Source organism: Panthera uncia, assembly GCF_023721935.1.
Source record: "Panthera uncia isolate 11264 chromosome D3 unlocalized genomic scaffold, Puncia_PCG_1.0 HiC_scaffold_8, whole genome shotgun sequence".
In the NCBI taxonomy this organism is placed as follows: domain Eukaryota; kingdom Metazoa; phylum Chordata; class Mammalia; order Carnivora; family Felidae; genus Panthera; species Panthera uncia.
Window position 1 is genome coordinate 52,560,461 of NW_026057586.1, and position 16,970 is coordinate 52,577,430.

Consider the following 16,970-nt stretch of genomic DNA (forward strand, 5'->3'; position numbering starts at 1 on the left):
CATCACACTCATTCAATTGTCTTCCGGCTAGCCTTTGTGTTTTTGTGTAAGTTATCAGAGGATAAGCGTTGTGAATCAATGGCTGTTGGGGAACACATGTGATGGTTGCAATTATTTGTTTCCCCCTAAGAATAAGTTGTTTGTCTTAGAGCACAGTTGTCATTACAGCAAAGAATAGCCAGTAGGCGGATCTGTCTTTGGCAAGGCAAAGGGACAGACTGAAACTGGACTCCAGAAAACCTTATTCCAGAAGGCAGTAGATGAGCCTTCAGGCTTGTGGGGTGGAAGTGGTCTCTGGATGGTTCCACTTGGGCTGTGGTGGGAACTGCAAATCGGGAAGGGGTTGTTCCTGTTAGGCCAACAGCAACAACCTAGAAGAGACCCCCACTTTCAAATATAGAGAGAACCAGGCAGAAATGGAATCTCTGGCTCATGAGTTGGATTTCTCAGAGAGGTGCAGCACTGTCATATCGCCTGTATCTCTAGGTGGTAATTTGTAGACCTCACAGTCCATGGCCGGCAGTCACTGAAATGAGAATCAAGTAAGATTTTTATGTTGTGGTAGAGATATGAACCAAGTATTCAACACAATTTGAACGGGTTTATTTAAAATTAGAATTATTAGTCAGGAATATTTCATTTGTTTTACACAAGAACTACATTTTATGATTTGCTATAATCTTAATACTTCCTTGTGGTGACTCAGATAAATGAATTTTTCATTTGGGGAGGTAATGCTTTTCATTTAAAAGATGTTTTTTCTTTTAAGTTTTCTGAAATTATTTTAGCGCTTGCAAAATCAAATGATGATTTAATTGTTGTATTTGACCATAACTCAGTGAAAAAGATTCTTTGTCGTCAGTGAGGAGCAAATCACCTCCAGATCTCAGGTTAAATGGGAGGCAGTTGGAGCATATTTTCGCCACCTACTGGGAAAGACAACAAACACTGCTTTAAGAAATGATAGAGGGGCGCCTGGGTGGCTCAGTCGGTTAAGCGGCCGACTTCAGCTCAGGTCATGATCTCGCGGTCAGTGAGTTCGAGCCCCGCGTCGGGTTCTGTGCTGACAGCTCAGAGCCTGGAGCCTGTTTCGGATTCTGTGTCTCCCTCTCTCTGACCCTCCCCCGTTCATGCTCTGTCTCTTCCTGTCTCAAAAATAAATAAAACATTAAAAAAAATTAAAAAAAAAAAAAGAAATGATAGATGTTTCTGTTGTTTTACTTTAAAAAATTTTTTTTAAGGTTTTATTTATTTTTGAGACAGAGACAGAGTGTGAGTAGGGGAGGGGCAGAGAGTGAGGGAGACAGAATCCGAAGCAGGCTCCAGGCTCTGAGCCATCAGCACAGAGCCCGATGTGGGGCGCAAACTCACAAACCATGAGATCACGACCTGAGCTGAAGTCAGCTGCTTAACCGACTGAGCTACCCAGGTGCCCCTGTTTCTGTTGTTTTATTAAATAAAATCAAAATAAGTGACCTGGGTGTTTTTATTCACTAATAGCAACATTCAAACACAATTCAAGTGTGTTTTTACACTTTAGACACTGCATTGTAAGTGCGAAATTTAAAAAATAAGACAGTTTTAGCTGATCAAGCTGAAAATGTAACTAATTCAGTGTTGACTTTTTTCTGTTTCCTTAGAGCTAGGAAAGGAATGGCTTATCTTATTTTTTAATTACTAAATGTTTCCTAAATTTTTATGATTGGTGGATGATTGAAGTCAAAGCCACTGTATACTTAAAAGGCTGTTTAACATGGAATTTCCTAGGTATTTCAGATAAATCCAGAAGCCCGAGCAACTTCTCTTCTTTCACGGGTGTTGTCAGTAGAGGTCTCCTTAGAAACTGAGATGTATGGAAGTGAAGGTCCCTTGGAAACTAATCCTGCAGTTACTGAGGGATACTTTCCAGTGGTGTTAGAAGTGCAGGGCTGGAGATGTTGGAGCTAGAATGCAGATGGGCAGCTGGTGCTGGCTTAGCGCCTGGAAGTGACAGGTGTGTGCCAGCAAGGCCTTGAGAGAGTTGGGGCAGAGTGGAGTTTCTAGGAATGGTGGAGGGAAAGGGGGAAGAGGAGCCAGGAAGGGGAGAGAGCAAAGCCAAGTCTTTGGAGGAAGAGACCGCATCTTAGAGACTTCAGGAGGAGAGATCTGGAGGCTAAGGGGTCCAGTGAGGCCAGTGGCTTTAACTAGCAGGGAGAAATTGCTTCTGCAGAAAGGACAGTTTCAGGTCAGTGGTGGACGGGCATTGTAACTTGTGTGAGGTTAAGAGAGTAGGTCAAGAGGAAACTCAGGTTACAAAAGAATCAAATGTATCTCAAAGGCTTTGGTGGAAAAAGAGAGTTGGGGCACCTGGGTGGCTCAGTCAGTTAAGCGTCTGACTTAGACTCAGGTCATGATCTCACGGCTCGTGAGTTCAAGCCCCACGTCGGGCTCTGTGCTGACAGCTCAGAGCCTGGAGCCTGCTTCGAATTCTGTGTTTCCCTCTCTCTCTGCCCCTCCCCTGCTCATGCTCTCTCTCTCTCTTTCTAAAATAAATAAATATTTTAAAAGATTAAAAAAAAGAAGAAGAAGAAGAAAAAGAGAGTTGATAGTAGCCAAGCAGATGAAGCACACTGCATGTTCTAGGACAGAAGTAGAGAAGCCAAGGGAGACCCCAAATCAGCTGGGAAACAAGAGGTTTTATGGGGAAGTCCATAGAAATAAAGGGAGAACATCTATGCCTGGTCATGACTGAGCCTCTGCAGGCATGTGCATTTCCAAAAGGTTTAGACTTTGTTCCATTTGTATATATGAAGAACCTTCGATTCCAGATTGCAGATTTGGACATCTTTCTGTGACAGTGGGAACAGTGAGGGTTTTTGTATATGTGGGGATTTTGAGTGATCATTTTCCCTGAAACTGTAAAGACACTTCTATGTGTCAAGCACTGCATCAGGGCTTTTTATTCTGTATGAGGTTATTTAATTTTTGCAACAACCCTTCAAGATGAATGCCATGGTCCCCATTTTGCCAATAAGGATCTTGTCTACAGGTCATGTGATGGTAAATGGCTGAGCTGCCCACAAATCCAGGGCTGCTGGCCTTTGTGGACTGGCCTTTGTCCCCCTAGCAGTGGAAGATGCATTTGTTTGTTTTAGTGCGTACCTTTGGTGGATTGCACTATATTCAGCTATCAAGAACATTTATACCTTCTTTCATGGAAGGCAATTCCCACGTAAAAGTGAGAGCTGTGTGTATGGCTGTGCACTTAAATATCTTTATTGTGGGTTATTTGCTATTATGCATTGGACTATCTCATTTTTCATACTCTTCGTTAGGCTCCAGTTGGTTTCGTCTTTAAATTTTTCCCAGTTTTACTGAGGTGTAATTGACATGGAGCACTGCATAAGTTTAAGGTGTCCAGCCTGGTGACTTACATATGTTGTGAAATGGTTGCCACAGTAAGTTCACATCCGTCATCTCCTAGATACAAAAAAAAGAAAAAAAGGAAGAAATATTTTTTTTCCTTGCAATGCAACCCTTAGGATCTACTCTTAACGGATTTAAACATACTATATAGCAGTGTTAACTACATCGATCATGTTGTATGTTACATCCCTAGGAATTTAGGTTATAACCGGAAGTTTGTACTTTTGACCATCTTCATCCATTTCCCTCTCACTCCACCCTTGCCTCTATTAACCACAAATCTGATTTCTTTTTTCTGTGAGTTTGTGGTGTTTCTAGATTCCACATGTAAGTGAGATCATACAGAATTAGTCTCTCTGACTTACTTCACTAAGCATCATACTCTCAAGGTCCATCCATGTCGCATGGTAGGATTTTCTTTTTTCTTATTTTTGAGAAAGAGTGTGTGTGTGTGTGTGTGTGTGTGTGTGTGTGTGTGTGGGTGGGTGTGCGCGAGCATGCAAGCAGGGGAGGGGCAGAGAGAGGAAGACAGGATCCAAAGCAGGCTCTGCACTGACAGCAGAGAGCCCCATGCGGAGCTTGAACTCACTAACGATGAGATCATGACCTGAGCCGAAGTCAGATGCTTAATAGACTGAGCCACCCAGATGCCCTGGATTTTTTTTTTAATGGCAGAATAGTATTCCATTGTATGTATATACCACAACTTTTTTATCCATTTATCCGCTTAGGTTGTTTCCATGTCTTGACTATTGTAGATAATGGTGCTGTGGACATGGGGAGCAGAGATCTGTTTAACATAGAGTTTTTGTTTCCTTTGCATATATACCAAGAAGTGAAATTGCTGGATCATATGGTACTTTTAACTTTTTGAGGAATCTCCATACTGTTTTCCATAGTGGCTGTACACGTTTACAGTGCACAAGGGGTCCCTTTTCTCCACATCCTCAGCAGCATTTATCTCTTGTCCTTGTGATGTCTTATTTTAATAAAGTATTCAGGGTTGACTTGGGTGAAAATACCACCCCCCCCCCCCCCGGAGCATATTATTGTAATGAGAGCAGCCCCTTCATCACATCTATTCCATGGGGGCATTATCTCCATTCTACAGAGGGTCATGTAGTTAGGAAGTAGCCCATTCGGGATCCATAGCCAGTCATATTTCCAAGCCTTAGGCTCTTCCTCCTGCATACTCCGTGGCCCCTTACTGTCTGAACCCACCCAAGGGTGTGTGAGTGTGATGCCTGCCACAGAGCATGCTGGGTACACAGGCTGGTGGTGTTCGGGAGTACTGCTGCTTAGCAGACAGTGCTATCTTCTCCCTTTGGGCTAGGCATGGTTTCCTTTCATGCAGCATTCATGCTTTGTGGCAGCAGTTTCAGAGAGTCCGGAACCTCCCACTCTACTTGCCTCGGTCCAGCTGACTGCTATTAGTATTTGAGGCATTTGGGGGCGTCCTGCTGTGTGGAGCAGCTGCCTTGTAGGTGAGGACATCCGGGCATCCCAGATGTAAGGCAGGATTATTCTCCTGTATTCGCTTTGCTCCCAGCTGAGGGCTGAGGCTCCACAGGGTGGGGTTTCCTACTCCCTGAGCCCACAAACTGACGGGTTTATCAGCATCTACCCAACCCCACTCCTGCCCTCTTCTTGGGTGTGTTGCATCTGGGTGGAATTTTTCCTATGAGCTCTTTAAAAGAATCTCATCAGTTGGGGGAGGAACTGGGTGGGACTAACTAGGGGAGCCTGCTCTGCTGTGATAACACAGAAGAAGAATTTGTGAATTTGTAGCAGGTGTGAGTTCTAAGTGCTGAGTTCCAGAACTCCTCTAATTCTCAGATTCCACGGGGAGCAGATGGTCATTCAGTTGGAAGAAAAGTTGTCTATTAGGAGGCAATCTCAGCCAGGAAAAGCTCGTAAAAAAACAAAAAACAAAAAACAAAAAAAAAAAACACAAAAAACATGCGCGCGCGCACACACAAAGAACACTTAAGGCTGCGAAAATAATGAAGGCTTACATCTTCTAGAGCCAATCCTACAGTTTCTCTATCTCCCGGAACAGAATTCCATTCAATTGGAAAACGTGCCTCTTGGGTGTGTAACTTCAGGGGAATTGGTTTTCCTTCAGCTTTTAAACATCTTGCAATCAATTGGCTGTAAAGAGTTTTGCTCCTTGGTTTTGAGGGTAATTTGAGTTGATGAGGGAAGGCTGAGCTAGCCCACGTGCCTGAGGCCTTCACTCGCAGTGCCCAGACCCCATGAGCCCAGTACACTTGCCTCCTTCCTTCGGTCGACCTTTCTTCTCATCCTTCCGGGCTGCTTCTGCACTGCTGCCCTGGAATCTTCTGACCTTCCTTTTAAGCTTCCTGGTAAATCGGATGCTAGGTTTGTAGAGCCCTTCTACAGTCGTTATTTTATTTTCTTTTCATAAGCTCAGCCAGATTATGTAGGGCAGAGACTGGGGTCTTGGAAAAAGAACTTTATGGTTATTGGCTACTTTTTCCACCTTTCTGATCTTGGAGAAAAGTTAATGGGATTCAAATAGAGGTCACAGTCTTAAGAAAAACAGTTGCTTCTCATTAAACCCTGTTTTGGTCCCCTTAGTTGGTCTTTCTCCACTGATCTATTCCACTGTGTTGGCACTTGGTAAATCAACTAAAATTCTGAAATAGCCAGAAAAGGGGAGGTGAGTGGGAGCAAACATCCCCTGAAGGAGTCCCTCTAGGGGCTGCCTGGTGTGGACAACATGTTCTGGAAGAGGAAATAAAAAACTTGGCTTCTGGCCTGAGCTCTACCACCACTGAGCTGTATGACTTCAGGCAAGTCCTTCAACCTGTCTGAGGTATGTTTTTTGCTTTTTGTTTTGTTTTTTTTGTTTTTTTTTTTCCATCTCTACATTACTAGTGGGATACCGTAGCTGACAGAACTTGTTAAAAGTGCACTATCATACTCATATAGGGTATACTCAGCAGGAATGTCTCATGAACACTCTTATTCTCATCGTTTGGAGTGTTGTTGCCTCTCAGGTGGGCTCATCTTTGAAGGCTTTGAATTTGAAATTAGTGCTTCTGGACATGTTAGAGGCTGAGGTGCTAAAAAATGAAATAATTTCACGGGGCACCTGGCTGGCTCAGTCAGGGGAGCGTTGGACCCTTGATCATTGGGTGGTGAGTTCAAGCCCCATGTTGGGATTAGAGCCCATTAATAAAATAAAATCAAGAGAAATAAATTCAGTAAACTAAGATAATTAAGCAAATGAAATGAAAATCAACTTTTAGACATGAAGCTAATAACTTAGAGATTGCTTTGGAAGGCAGAGCCAGTTATGGTTTCTTTGGGGAATGCACGTAAATGAATACAGTCGATTTAAAGTGAATGTTCCACTTGCCGTGGGCACTGAGTGCTGGTTGTGCAGATGCGTGCCTGCCTGTGGTAGCTCAGCAGAGAGCTAGCTGGGATGCCCCAGGTTTCATGAGCAGTGGGCGAACGCTGCCCATCCTCCTGCCACCTTTCAGCCCGCCACCACGCTGCTCTAACCCTTTGCCTTTAGAAAAAAGTCCTCTTCCTCGGGTTGGTAACAGCAGGATGTTACTCACGTTTACTGAGTGTGAATAATGCAGTAGGTACTGCACATGGCAGATCCCAGAGTTTTACATACTGTATTTTAAAACCTAGGGGCACCTGGGTGGCTTAGTCGGTTAAGCATCCGACTCTTGATTTCAGTTCAGGTCGTGATCTCATGGTTTATGAACTTGAGTCCTACATTGGACTCTGTGCTGACAGTGCAGAGCCTGCTTGGGCTTCTCTCTCTCTCTCTCTCTCTCTCTCTCTCTCTCTCTCTGTCCCCCCCACCCCACCCCTACTCATTCTCTCTCTCTCTCAAAAATAAATAAACATTAAATTTTTGTAACCTAAAACTGACAGACTATGCCAGACGTTCAGACGACTTACAGACTGTCACCCAAATGTGCTGATTTATTGCTGGTCCAAACACACACTGACATTTTTACTACTTGGAATTAACTGCTTCTGTCCTTGGTGAAGCAGCCTTCTGAAGTTAAAAATAACAAAGAACCACTTGATAAGAGGAGGTGAACCTGACTTGTCCTTATAAAGCACAATTTTCCTGGATGGCTTGAGAGAGGAACATAGTAGTTGTCAATGTGACAGCAGTGTATGTTGGAGGAAAATAATGAAATGACTGAAGTGAAACTCACCCATAAGTTTTCTTCTTTCCTTCCTGTTTTACAGTGGTGATGGGCACTGGAAAAAAGTAGGGAGAGTTCAAACTCACCAAATCCCTAGTTTGGAAATGCTGTAGAAGCAAACTTTTCTGGGTATGTTAGAATCCGGCTGTTCTTTTTAAAATTTTTTTCCCCTACTTTCCACTAAGAAAATATTAGATTAGGGAATACGCCTAAAAAGTATTTTCTGCAGAGTCAGCCTTTCAGGGCAGTATATTTTACTAGGCATTTGGTTAAGAGACCAATGGTTTTAGGTGAAGCCTTCTCAGGCTGACCATTTCGATGAAAGGGAATTTTCTATGCGACCTTTTCACCTGTTTCCTAACATTCCCCATCTTCGTACATATTTGTGATTGTCCAGAGTCTGCTGAATGGGCTTTATTTGGTTGCCTTTTACAGCAGTTTGCTCACAGTCCGTTATAAAACAAGGTTCTAGAGATTCCTTCTTGCTGCAACTTGTTTCTCTACAGCTGCCCAGCAGGGATGCTGTTGAAGGATCATGGGATAGGGACCTACATTCTTTTTTTTTTTTTTTTTCCCCTAAACTGTAGTGAAAATGCCACTTGTTTTTCTGCTGAGGTTTTCCATGTATCTTGAAAACAGAGCCCCATAGCTGTGGCCGTGATTGCAACAGAACCCAGGGCGGGGTGAGTTTCACAATCTAGCGATCGCGGGAGATCTTTTCACCATTAAAGTGTTTCTCTGGCTAGTGTCCGTGTCAACGCAAAGAGCTCTCACGTGCTGGTGGAATGAAGGCTTTGGGCAGGGAGGCAGAGCGGAGCCTTTCTGAGTATTTTGAACATTCCAGAATCTCCAGTCTGGCCAGCTGTCCTGACAGCGTTCAGGTTTGTTTATGCGTCAGGGGGCCTGCTTTTCAGCTGCTTTTCCAGCAGCTTTCCAGGACAACAGCGCCAGGTCAGAGCTCTGGCTTGGTCATGATAAACGAGGCACCCTTTTCCCATCCCAACACTCTGCATCATCTTCTGGCAACTCACAAGATATTTGCGAGTCGTTCCGTTGCATTATTGCAAAAACGGCGAGATATAACCCAGATGCCTTGCTCACTGGAGGTGCAGGAGGGAAGGCAGAAACACCATCTATGGCTTGTTTCCTGAACCAAATAGCATGGCACCCTCTAAGCACCTCTTGTCAGAATTGTCACTGAGAAAATAATAATCCCAAAGAGTAGTCATCCCTTGTCATATTTTAGAATGCTAATTTATATCTTTGATGTTTTGTGTGTTATTTAATATAAATGACAATTTGAAGGCTGTTCTAAAAAAAGAAAATTGTTTTGACTATCTTCCTTAGTCACCGATCCATACCTTTGAAAGTACAAAAATAAATATTAGGTCTAAACCCCCAACAGATAAAGCAAATGGTTATGTAAAGAGTAATCCAATATGTTAAAAAAACAAAACAAAACACTAAAAACTTTAGTTAAATCCTCATTTTGAAACTGTGAAAAAGACTTAATGCTGTGGTTTTGGTTTCTACTGGTAGAAACTTAGCTTAAATATAGATTTAATTTTATTTATTTATTTTTTTTAAGCTGAGCTATATTATTAGATAGTCAGGGCAAGACTATCTGGCACTTGATTTCACAGTCCTGAAGAGATTTAAGGCACCCTAATGCAAAAATGCATGTGTGTGTGTGTGTGTGTGTGTGTGTGTAATATATTATAAAATATATATTACATAATATATATTATATATGTTATACAAAACAGCTTTATCGAGGTATGATCTACATACACAAACCATACATGTTTAAAGTTGTGTAATTAAATGTTTTGATACGTGTATGCACCCTTAAAGCCAAGATCATAATCAAGACATTGAATATAACCATCTCTCCCAAAAGTTTCCTCATGCCCCTTGGCAATCCTTCCCTCCAGTTTCTGCCCACACACTCCCTAGGCAATTGCTGATCTGCTTTCCATAGATAAGTTTGCATTTTCTAGAGTTTTATGTAAATAGTCATATAGTATGTACTCTTAGGTTAGCCTTTAGCCTTTGTTCACTCCACAATTATGTTGAGGTACATCGTGTTGTACTATGTATCAATAGTTGATTACTTTGTATTGTTGAGTACTATTCCTTTGTATGCGTATACTACCATTTGTATATAGTTTTTGTAGCTGGGGACTTCCTTGTGGCAAAATGGTGTAGAAAATCATTTGTATTGAGAGCAAGGTCACTTCTCTGATTTTTCTGAAGACAAATTAGATGGTAAATATCTAACAGATGAGAGCATAGATAAAACTATAGTGGAGTAAGAAAAACGCATTTCACACTTATAACCCTGGAAAATGTTGGATTTAGGTCACATAATTAACTTAAGCCACTTCGAATTGGCAGAAAACTCAATAGGGTAAAGAAGACTTCTTGGCGGACTGTTGGTTACTCAGTTTCGTTCAATAAATATTTTTGCGAAAGGACTATGTGTGGCCCAGGACTAGGCCCCATTGGGACCCAGGAAGGAACCCACCTCTCTCTTGCCCTCTGGCAGTTCACATCCAGTCAGTGAAATGAGACATAGAGAGAAATAATTATAAAATAAAAGGTAGAAACTAGAGGGGCGCCTGAAACGCTATACAGAAGTACAAATAGCTGAGGATGTTCAGAGGTGGAAGGAATTATTCCCAGCCAGGAGGAATCTGAGAACATGTTTGCAGGTGATGACATCTTAGCAGGGCTTTAAAAGATTGTTCTAGTTGAATATGTGCAGATTTGAGAAGACACCAGCATAAAACAAGAAAACATGGGCTGGGGCCTAGAGGTGGGAAATGAAGGGGCTTCCGCAGGCCAGGCTCCTCCTGAGGGCTGAGGGAAGGTGCTGCTCGGGGCTGTTCTCCCTGGCTAGTAGATGGTCACCTTCCTGCCAGTGTCTGTCACATCCTTTCCCTCTGTGTCTCTGTGTCTGAGTTTCCTCTTATACACACACCACTCATTGGATTAGTGAGGCCCATCCTCACTAATGGCCTCATTTTAACTTGATTGCCTGTGTAAAGACCCTATCTTTAAATAAGGTCACATTCTGAGGTACTGGGTGGGGGTGAGGACTCTAACAAATCTTTTTGGAGATGACAATTCAACCTGTAACAGCCAGTGTTAGGAGGTTAGGCTTTATCATTTAGGCAAAGGGGAGTCATGGAAAGTTTTTGTTCTGGGACACCATCAGAACTTTGCTTCCCAATGCTGATCAGGCAATGCGTGCAAAGTAGATTTGAGCGAGGAGAAGGAGGGGTGTGGGCAAGGGGTGGTGGGAAGGGCATTGTCAGGAGACTGGCCACAGTCCCTGCCGGACCTGTGCTGGGTGTGGTGGGGGAAGCAGACCGGGCAATGCAGAGGTTGAGAAGCAGCGGCCCAGTCTAATGGCCAGGTGACCTCTCCTCTGTGTTTAAGTGCAACAGCACTGCGTGGGGGTGAGGGTACATGAAGAGCTGTCACTGAGTGATCTGTGTGGTCTGTTGTCAAGGGTATTGATAAAAAGGACCACGTGTTGTGAAGGAAGTCAAGATAGTTCAAGGACTGTCATTTGAAGGTTATGGCAGGATTGCCTTTGTCCCTGGGATAGTCAGCACCTCATTATTCATCACCTGTGGTCAGGAGCCAACTATAATTCTTCACATGGGCCATTGAGACCATTATTATGGAAGGAACCCATATATATGTTTTAATGTTTTTTAAAATTTATTTGAGAGAGAGAGAGAAAACGAACGAGTGGGGGAGGGGCAGAGACAGAGTGGGGAACAGAGGATCTAAAGCAGGTTCCACATTGACAGCAGAGAGCTGGACATGGGGCTTGAACTCATGAACCGTGAAATCATGACCTGAACTAAAAGTCGGATGCTTAACTGCCTGAGCCACGCAGGCGCCCCAAGAAGGAACCCATATTTTTAGTCTTTTTGCAAATTTTTGCCCTATGATAAATTTATATATCCTGCATGTACATGACACACAGAGTGTATGCATTTCATTTATAAGTATTTATTTATTTTGACAGAGAAACAGCATGCATGAGCATGAGTCGGGAAGGGGCAGAGAGAGAGAATCCCAGGCAGACTTCACAGAATCATCATGGAGTCCAACATGAGGCTTGAACCCATAAACTGTGAGATCATGACCTGAGCCAAAATCAAGAGTTGGGTGTTTAACTGACTGAGCCACTGAGGCGCCCCTGTGGCTTGTGTTTTTAAAATGGGAATTGTGAGGGGCACCTGGGTGGCTCAGTCGGTTAAGCGTCCAACTACGACTCGGGTCACGATCTCGTGGTTTGTGAGTTCCAGCCCTGTATCCGGCTCTGTGCTGACAGCTCAGAGCCTGGAGCTTGCTTTGTATTCTGTGTCTCCTCCTCTCTCTGCCCCTCCCATGCTCATGCTCTGTCTCTGTCCCTCAATAATAAATAAACGTTAAAAAAATTTAAAAAAGGAATTGTGACACACATATAATCTTGAAAATAATTGTAAATACTGAATGAAAATATAGTGGCTTATAGCTAAAATGAGGATTTGAAATGTGATGGATTCTAGTTAAATCAATCAGGGTAATGATACAATGTAATTTCCTGAACTGGCAGTCTCAATATAACCTTTAAAAGTTTTTTGCCAAGATGTGAGTGTATGTTGACTATCTCTCTGATAGGAGAGACAGCTTTCCTTCTGTAAGAGCTCATGTTACACGATTGTAAATCAAAATTCAACTTGATTTGCTGACATGAGGCTTAGCGCAAGTGACTCTGTTTTGGTTCTGTTATCTCTCTTTTTTTTTTTAACACAACTATAAAGAATGGTTTGGTGTTACTGGGAAGTTAAAATGACAAAAGACAGAACTTCATTTTGAGAAAGTTAAATTCTAAAAACATAGGGAAGTATTTTAAACATTAATTCTGTGGCTTTGAAAATATCCTCCTTGCTTATACGTTTTGTTTGTAAAAATTGAAGCCAGTTTCAGTGAGGGCTTTCGGTTATGGGCCAGCTTAGGAACCTGCTTATTAGCAGGATGAGAACCACTATTTAAACCAAATATTTAATTGTTTTACCTAAAAAAAAACCAGCACAGTAATGCAATCTATGTCATTTTTCTTAAAAACAACAACATGATTTCAAGGAAATGGAAGCTAGCCACCTATCTTTAAAACTAGGTAATAGATGTCAGGAGAGCCTGGGTAGCTTAGTCAGCTAAGCATCCAACTCTTGATTTCAGCTCAGGTCACGATCTCACAGTTAGTGAATTCAAGCCCTGCATCAGGCCGCATGCTGACAGTGTGGAGCCTGCTTTGGATTCTCTCCCTGCCCCTCCTCCACTCGTGCGCTCGCTCTCTCTCTCTCTCTCTCTCTCAAGATAAATAAGCAAACTTAAAAAAAGAAAAACTAGTGTCACTCGGGCCCCCTTTCACCTCAAAGTCTATATATTTGTCTCACTCCCTTCTTAATTTGCAAGAATTGTGGATGCCCAGAAGCTTTCCTGTAGACTGGGATAGTGTCCAAGGCCAACTCTCCCATAGCCCACTGTGTATGTGGGTTCTGTGTGGCTGTCTCAGAACCCCATGGAGTTGGCCAACGTACACCCTCCAGTCCCCAGAGAAAAATCCAATCCAACAAGCCTGCATGAGCAGTGAGGACTTTGCTGGACACTGTGTCAATACAAATTGTTAGAGGATGCCATAGTGATGCCGACCTTGAAAATCCACTGGCCACCCTAAGTCACCTTGGAGAATAGTTCCTCTTCACTTCTACCTCCTCCAGTGGCCTCCTGCTCTGTCACCCCTACCCATTTGAAAGCAAATAAGCCAAATTCTTCTTTTTGCTCACCCCCTACTTGTCCACACCTTCAGACCTGGGCTGTCGCAGCCCCTTCGAAAGGAAAACCATGCTCTTTCTAAGCAGAGTGCAGGTGGATGAAAATGTCTCCACTTCCCTGTGTTAAGTGTTGATTAAAAAAACCCTAAAGTGGGGTGCCTGGGTGGCTCAATCGGTTAAGTGTCTGACTTTGACTCACATCATGATCTTGCGGTTCATGAGTTCCAGCCCCGCATCGGGCTCTGTGCTGACAGCTCAGAGCCTGGAGCTGCTTCAGATTCTGTGTCTCCCTCTCTCTCTGCCCCTCCCCCACTCGCACTCTGTCTCACTCTCTCAAAAATAAATACACATTAAAAACATTTTTTTAAAACCCTAAAGTAATATTGGGTTATCCTGGACAATGTGAGAAATATGAAACTAGACTATTTTGGTACTTTTTCTCCCCAATGTCATAAATTAGAAAAGAAATACAAGTGTTCCTGTATTTTCAGTTCCCAGATTATTGCTTTTACTGAGAATGAATTCACCCAAAGGAAGAAGGTGGTGTTTTTGTATCTGCTGAGACATTCCTACTGTCTCAGGATTTTCTAGGCGTGTAAAGGACCTCACCAAGTCACAGGTGTGGTCTAAAGCTTGCCAGCATCCATAGTCTTCATCCAAAGGACCAAGATCCCTAAAGGGGAAGGTTGGATGTTGCAAACCAAGTCCAAGAAAACACAGGAAAGAGGATTTTGAAATGACTTTGAGTTTTGCAGCAGAATTTGCGGAAATGACTTTTGCTGTTAAAAAAAAAAAAAAAAAGAGGAAATAATCAAACTAGTTATTTGGTAGTTCTGAAAGGAAAGTTTTGGATCCCCAAACCATGGGAAGTTGTATCTGTGGTGAGCATCCTTCGACAGGCTGAGGCCGGCAGATGTTCTCATGGCTCACGCTGTGGGAAACCAGAGCAAGAGCAGGAGGAGTGTCCTGCGATTCTGGCTCCAGGAACAAGGAAACATGATGTAAGCTTGAGAAGGAACAGTATAGAATTTATCTGGGGAAGCAGCCTGCAGCAGCGATGATGACCGTCCTGGAAAGAATCCTGTGGGGGAATGTGGGCTTTCATTAATGGTGGATTACGATTACAGAACCCTCCAGAAAGCTGGGACAGTGAGCCTTCCCACGGGGTGGCTTGACTTTTGTAATGGATTTCCCAAAGTCAGGAAGTTAAAACTAAGAATGTGAATTCGTTGGAACGCATGCATAAGCTGTATTTCACGGTGCTGTCCACGCCCTGTACTTTTGGAACATTGTCATTTTCAGCAATGCAAGCCTTCGTGGAAGGAATGTAAGAATAGCAGCTTCACTGGCTACTGGTGGCCAAGCCTCCCCTAAGCTGCTGTGGTGTTCCAGAATCCCCTTCCTTCACCACTGCAGAGACTTCCCCAGGGTGAAGTGGGTGATAATTGTAAAGAACTGGGTGGGTGTGTCGGGACAGGGGTATTACTTTTTACAAGTCTGTGTGATCCGAGCAAACTACTGAGGGGTAAAGAAGATTGCAGGTTTTGAAATCTAACTTGCCACTCTAAGTACGCGAGGAAATTAATTCAAGAGGAAACAAAAATAAGCAACTTACGATCCTGGTGTCCCCAGCAAATATATCCTTTGTACTGGGAAGCAGACAGTCTCTTGTGTGTACATTTTCATTTTGAACACATTGCTTTGGTCTAGGATCTGTTATTATTTTTTTAAGTGTACAAACCTATCTTGTAATCTGATTTCAATCAGGGCTCATCAAGGTTTTAGTTTTGTTGGGTGCATTTTGTATTTCAGAAATATATTTGCCCGGGCATTCTAGCTTTTAACACCTAGATGAATTTGCCAACAAAGTCAAGGAAAATACTCTATTTCTTTCCTTCCATTAATTTCTCCAGGCAGAGATCTAATTAAAAATGTGTCATGGAGCAGAAAAAGATAAGATGAAAATTGTGGTTTGTGTGTGTGATGTGCTGTAACCTGGAAGAAGGCCCTTTGGTTCCTTCACTTTGTCCTGTGTGGGAGACTTCTTCATCCTGTGGAAAATTAGCATTGGGAGGGACCTGGGACGGGTAGAGTCATCTCCTCGGATTGCAGAGATTGTCATTGTAGATGTACATGGTTTCAAATGGCCAAGGTTTGATTGTAAAACAGAGTGGATTGAAATCAAATGGCAAGTGTCTCTCCTGCTGGTGCAGAACCACTTTTCCTTCCCTATCATTCTGGAATCACTTCCAGTTTCAAACTTTATAGCCATTATTGCCTGACTGTATTTTCTGTTGTTACTTCCATTAAAAGCAAGTCTATTTATTCGTTGATTGATTAAAAAAAAAAAAACAATAACAAAAGCCAGAAAAAAAAATCCATTTGTCACAAGTAGTTTTTAGAAAAATTAGTTTGCCGTCTTGTCAATCTCTAAATCAGAACATGAGACCAAACTTTGTGAAAGTGAATTACTATGGAAAAGAGAGGAAATTTTGACACGTGCTACAACGTGAATGAACCTTGAGGGTGAAGGAGTTCAGAGCAGGCCACCCCAAACATGCCACTTTGACATATTGATTATTTTGAGCTGAAGACAGTTGAGAAAAAGCAGAGACAAGAAGAGCCCTCTGTCTTCCCTCTTTCTGTCTAAAATCAGGTTTCTAAGTTTCCTGCCTCTCCTGTACCAGGCTGAAGAGAATGACCTTTGTCACTGCAGATACACAGTTGGCACCAAGATAAGTCTGCATATGCAAGCCTTACTGACATAGCCCTTATCTTCCATGAGTTTCCCCTCTAGATTTCCTAGCTATAGTCCCACAGTTTATTGCCCCTAGAAGCCCAAACCCCTTTTCCTTGGTCTAGTCACTTCACAATTTATCACCCTGTGTTAAAATGGTATATAGTCCCCTGAGTCCCACTGCTTGTTTTCACTTCTTTTCTGTGAAACCTCCATGCATGTAAAAAACATTAACATCCATACAGTTTGGATGTCTTTTCTCCTGTGAATCTGTCTTTTGTCAGTTTAATTCACAAGACCCAGAACAAACCTAAGAGGGTAGAGGAAAAGTTTTTTTTTCTCCTACAAGGACATTATGCTAAGTGATATAAGTCAGTTGTAAAAGGACAGATGCTGTATGATTCCACTTAATATGAAGTCCCTGGGGAGGCCCAATTAACAGAGACAGAAAGTGAGATGGTGGTTGCAGGGGCCGAGGTTGAGGAGAGGGAAATGGGAAGCTGGTGTTTAATGGGTGCAGAGCTTCAGTTTGGGAAAATGAAAGGAATTCTGGGGATGGATGGGGGTGACGGTTGTGAACAATGTAAATGAACGTAATACCACTGAACTGGGCTCTTCAAAATAGTTAAGATGGTAATCTTTTTTAGGGACTGGGTTTGACTCAATTATACCCTTGCACACTACTCCACTCACCCCTGCCCCGTGTCCACGGCAAAAAGGGCTCTTTCACCAGAGCAGTCTTTCCTGGATGAGGACCAGGAATGCTTCTCCATGGCTCTCTCA

The 16,970-nt window shown here is 42.8% G+C and overlaps 1 protein-coding gene across 2 annotated transcripts in view; it reads left to right on the top strand.

Annotated features, from left to right (window-relative positions):
• EMILIN2 (elastin microfibril interfacer 2) overlaps nt 1-16,970 on the top strand; it is a 51,762-nt gene that overhangs the window by 1,672 nt on the left and 33,120 nt on the right. The window lies entirely within an intron of this gene.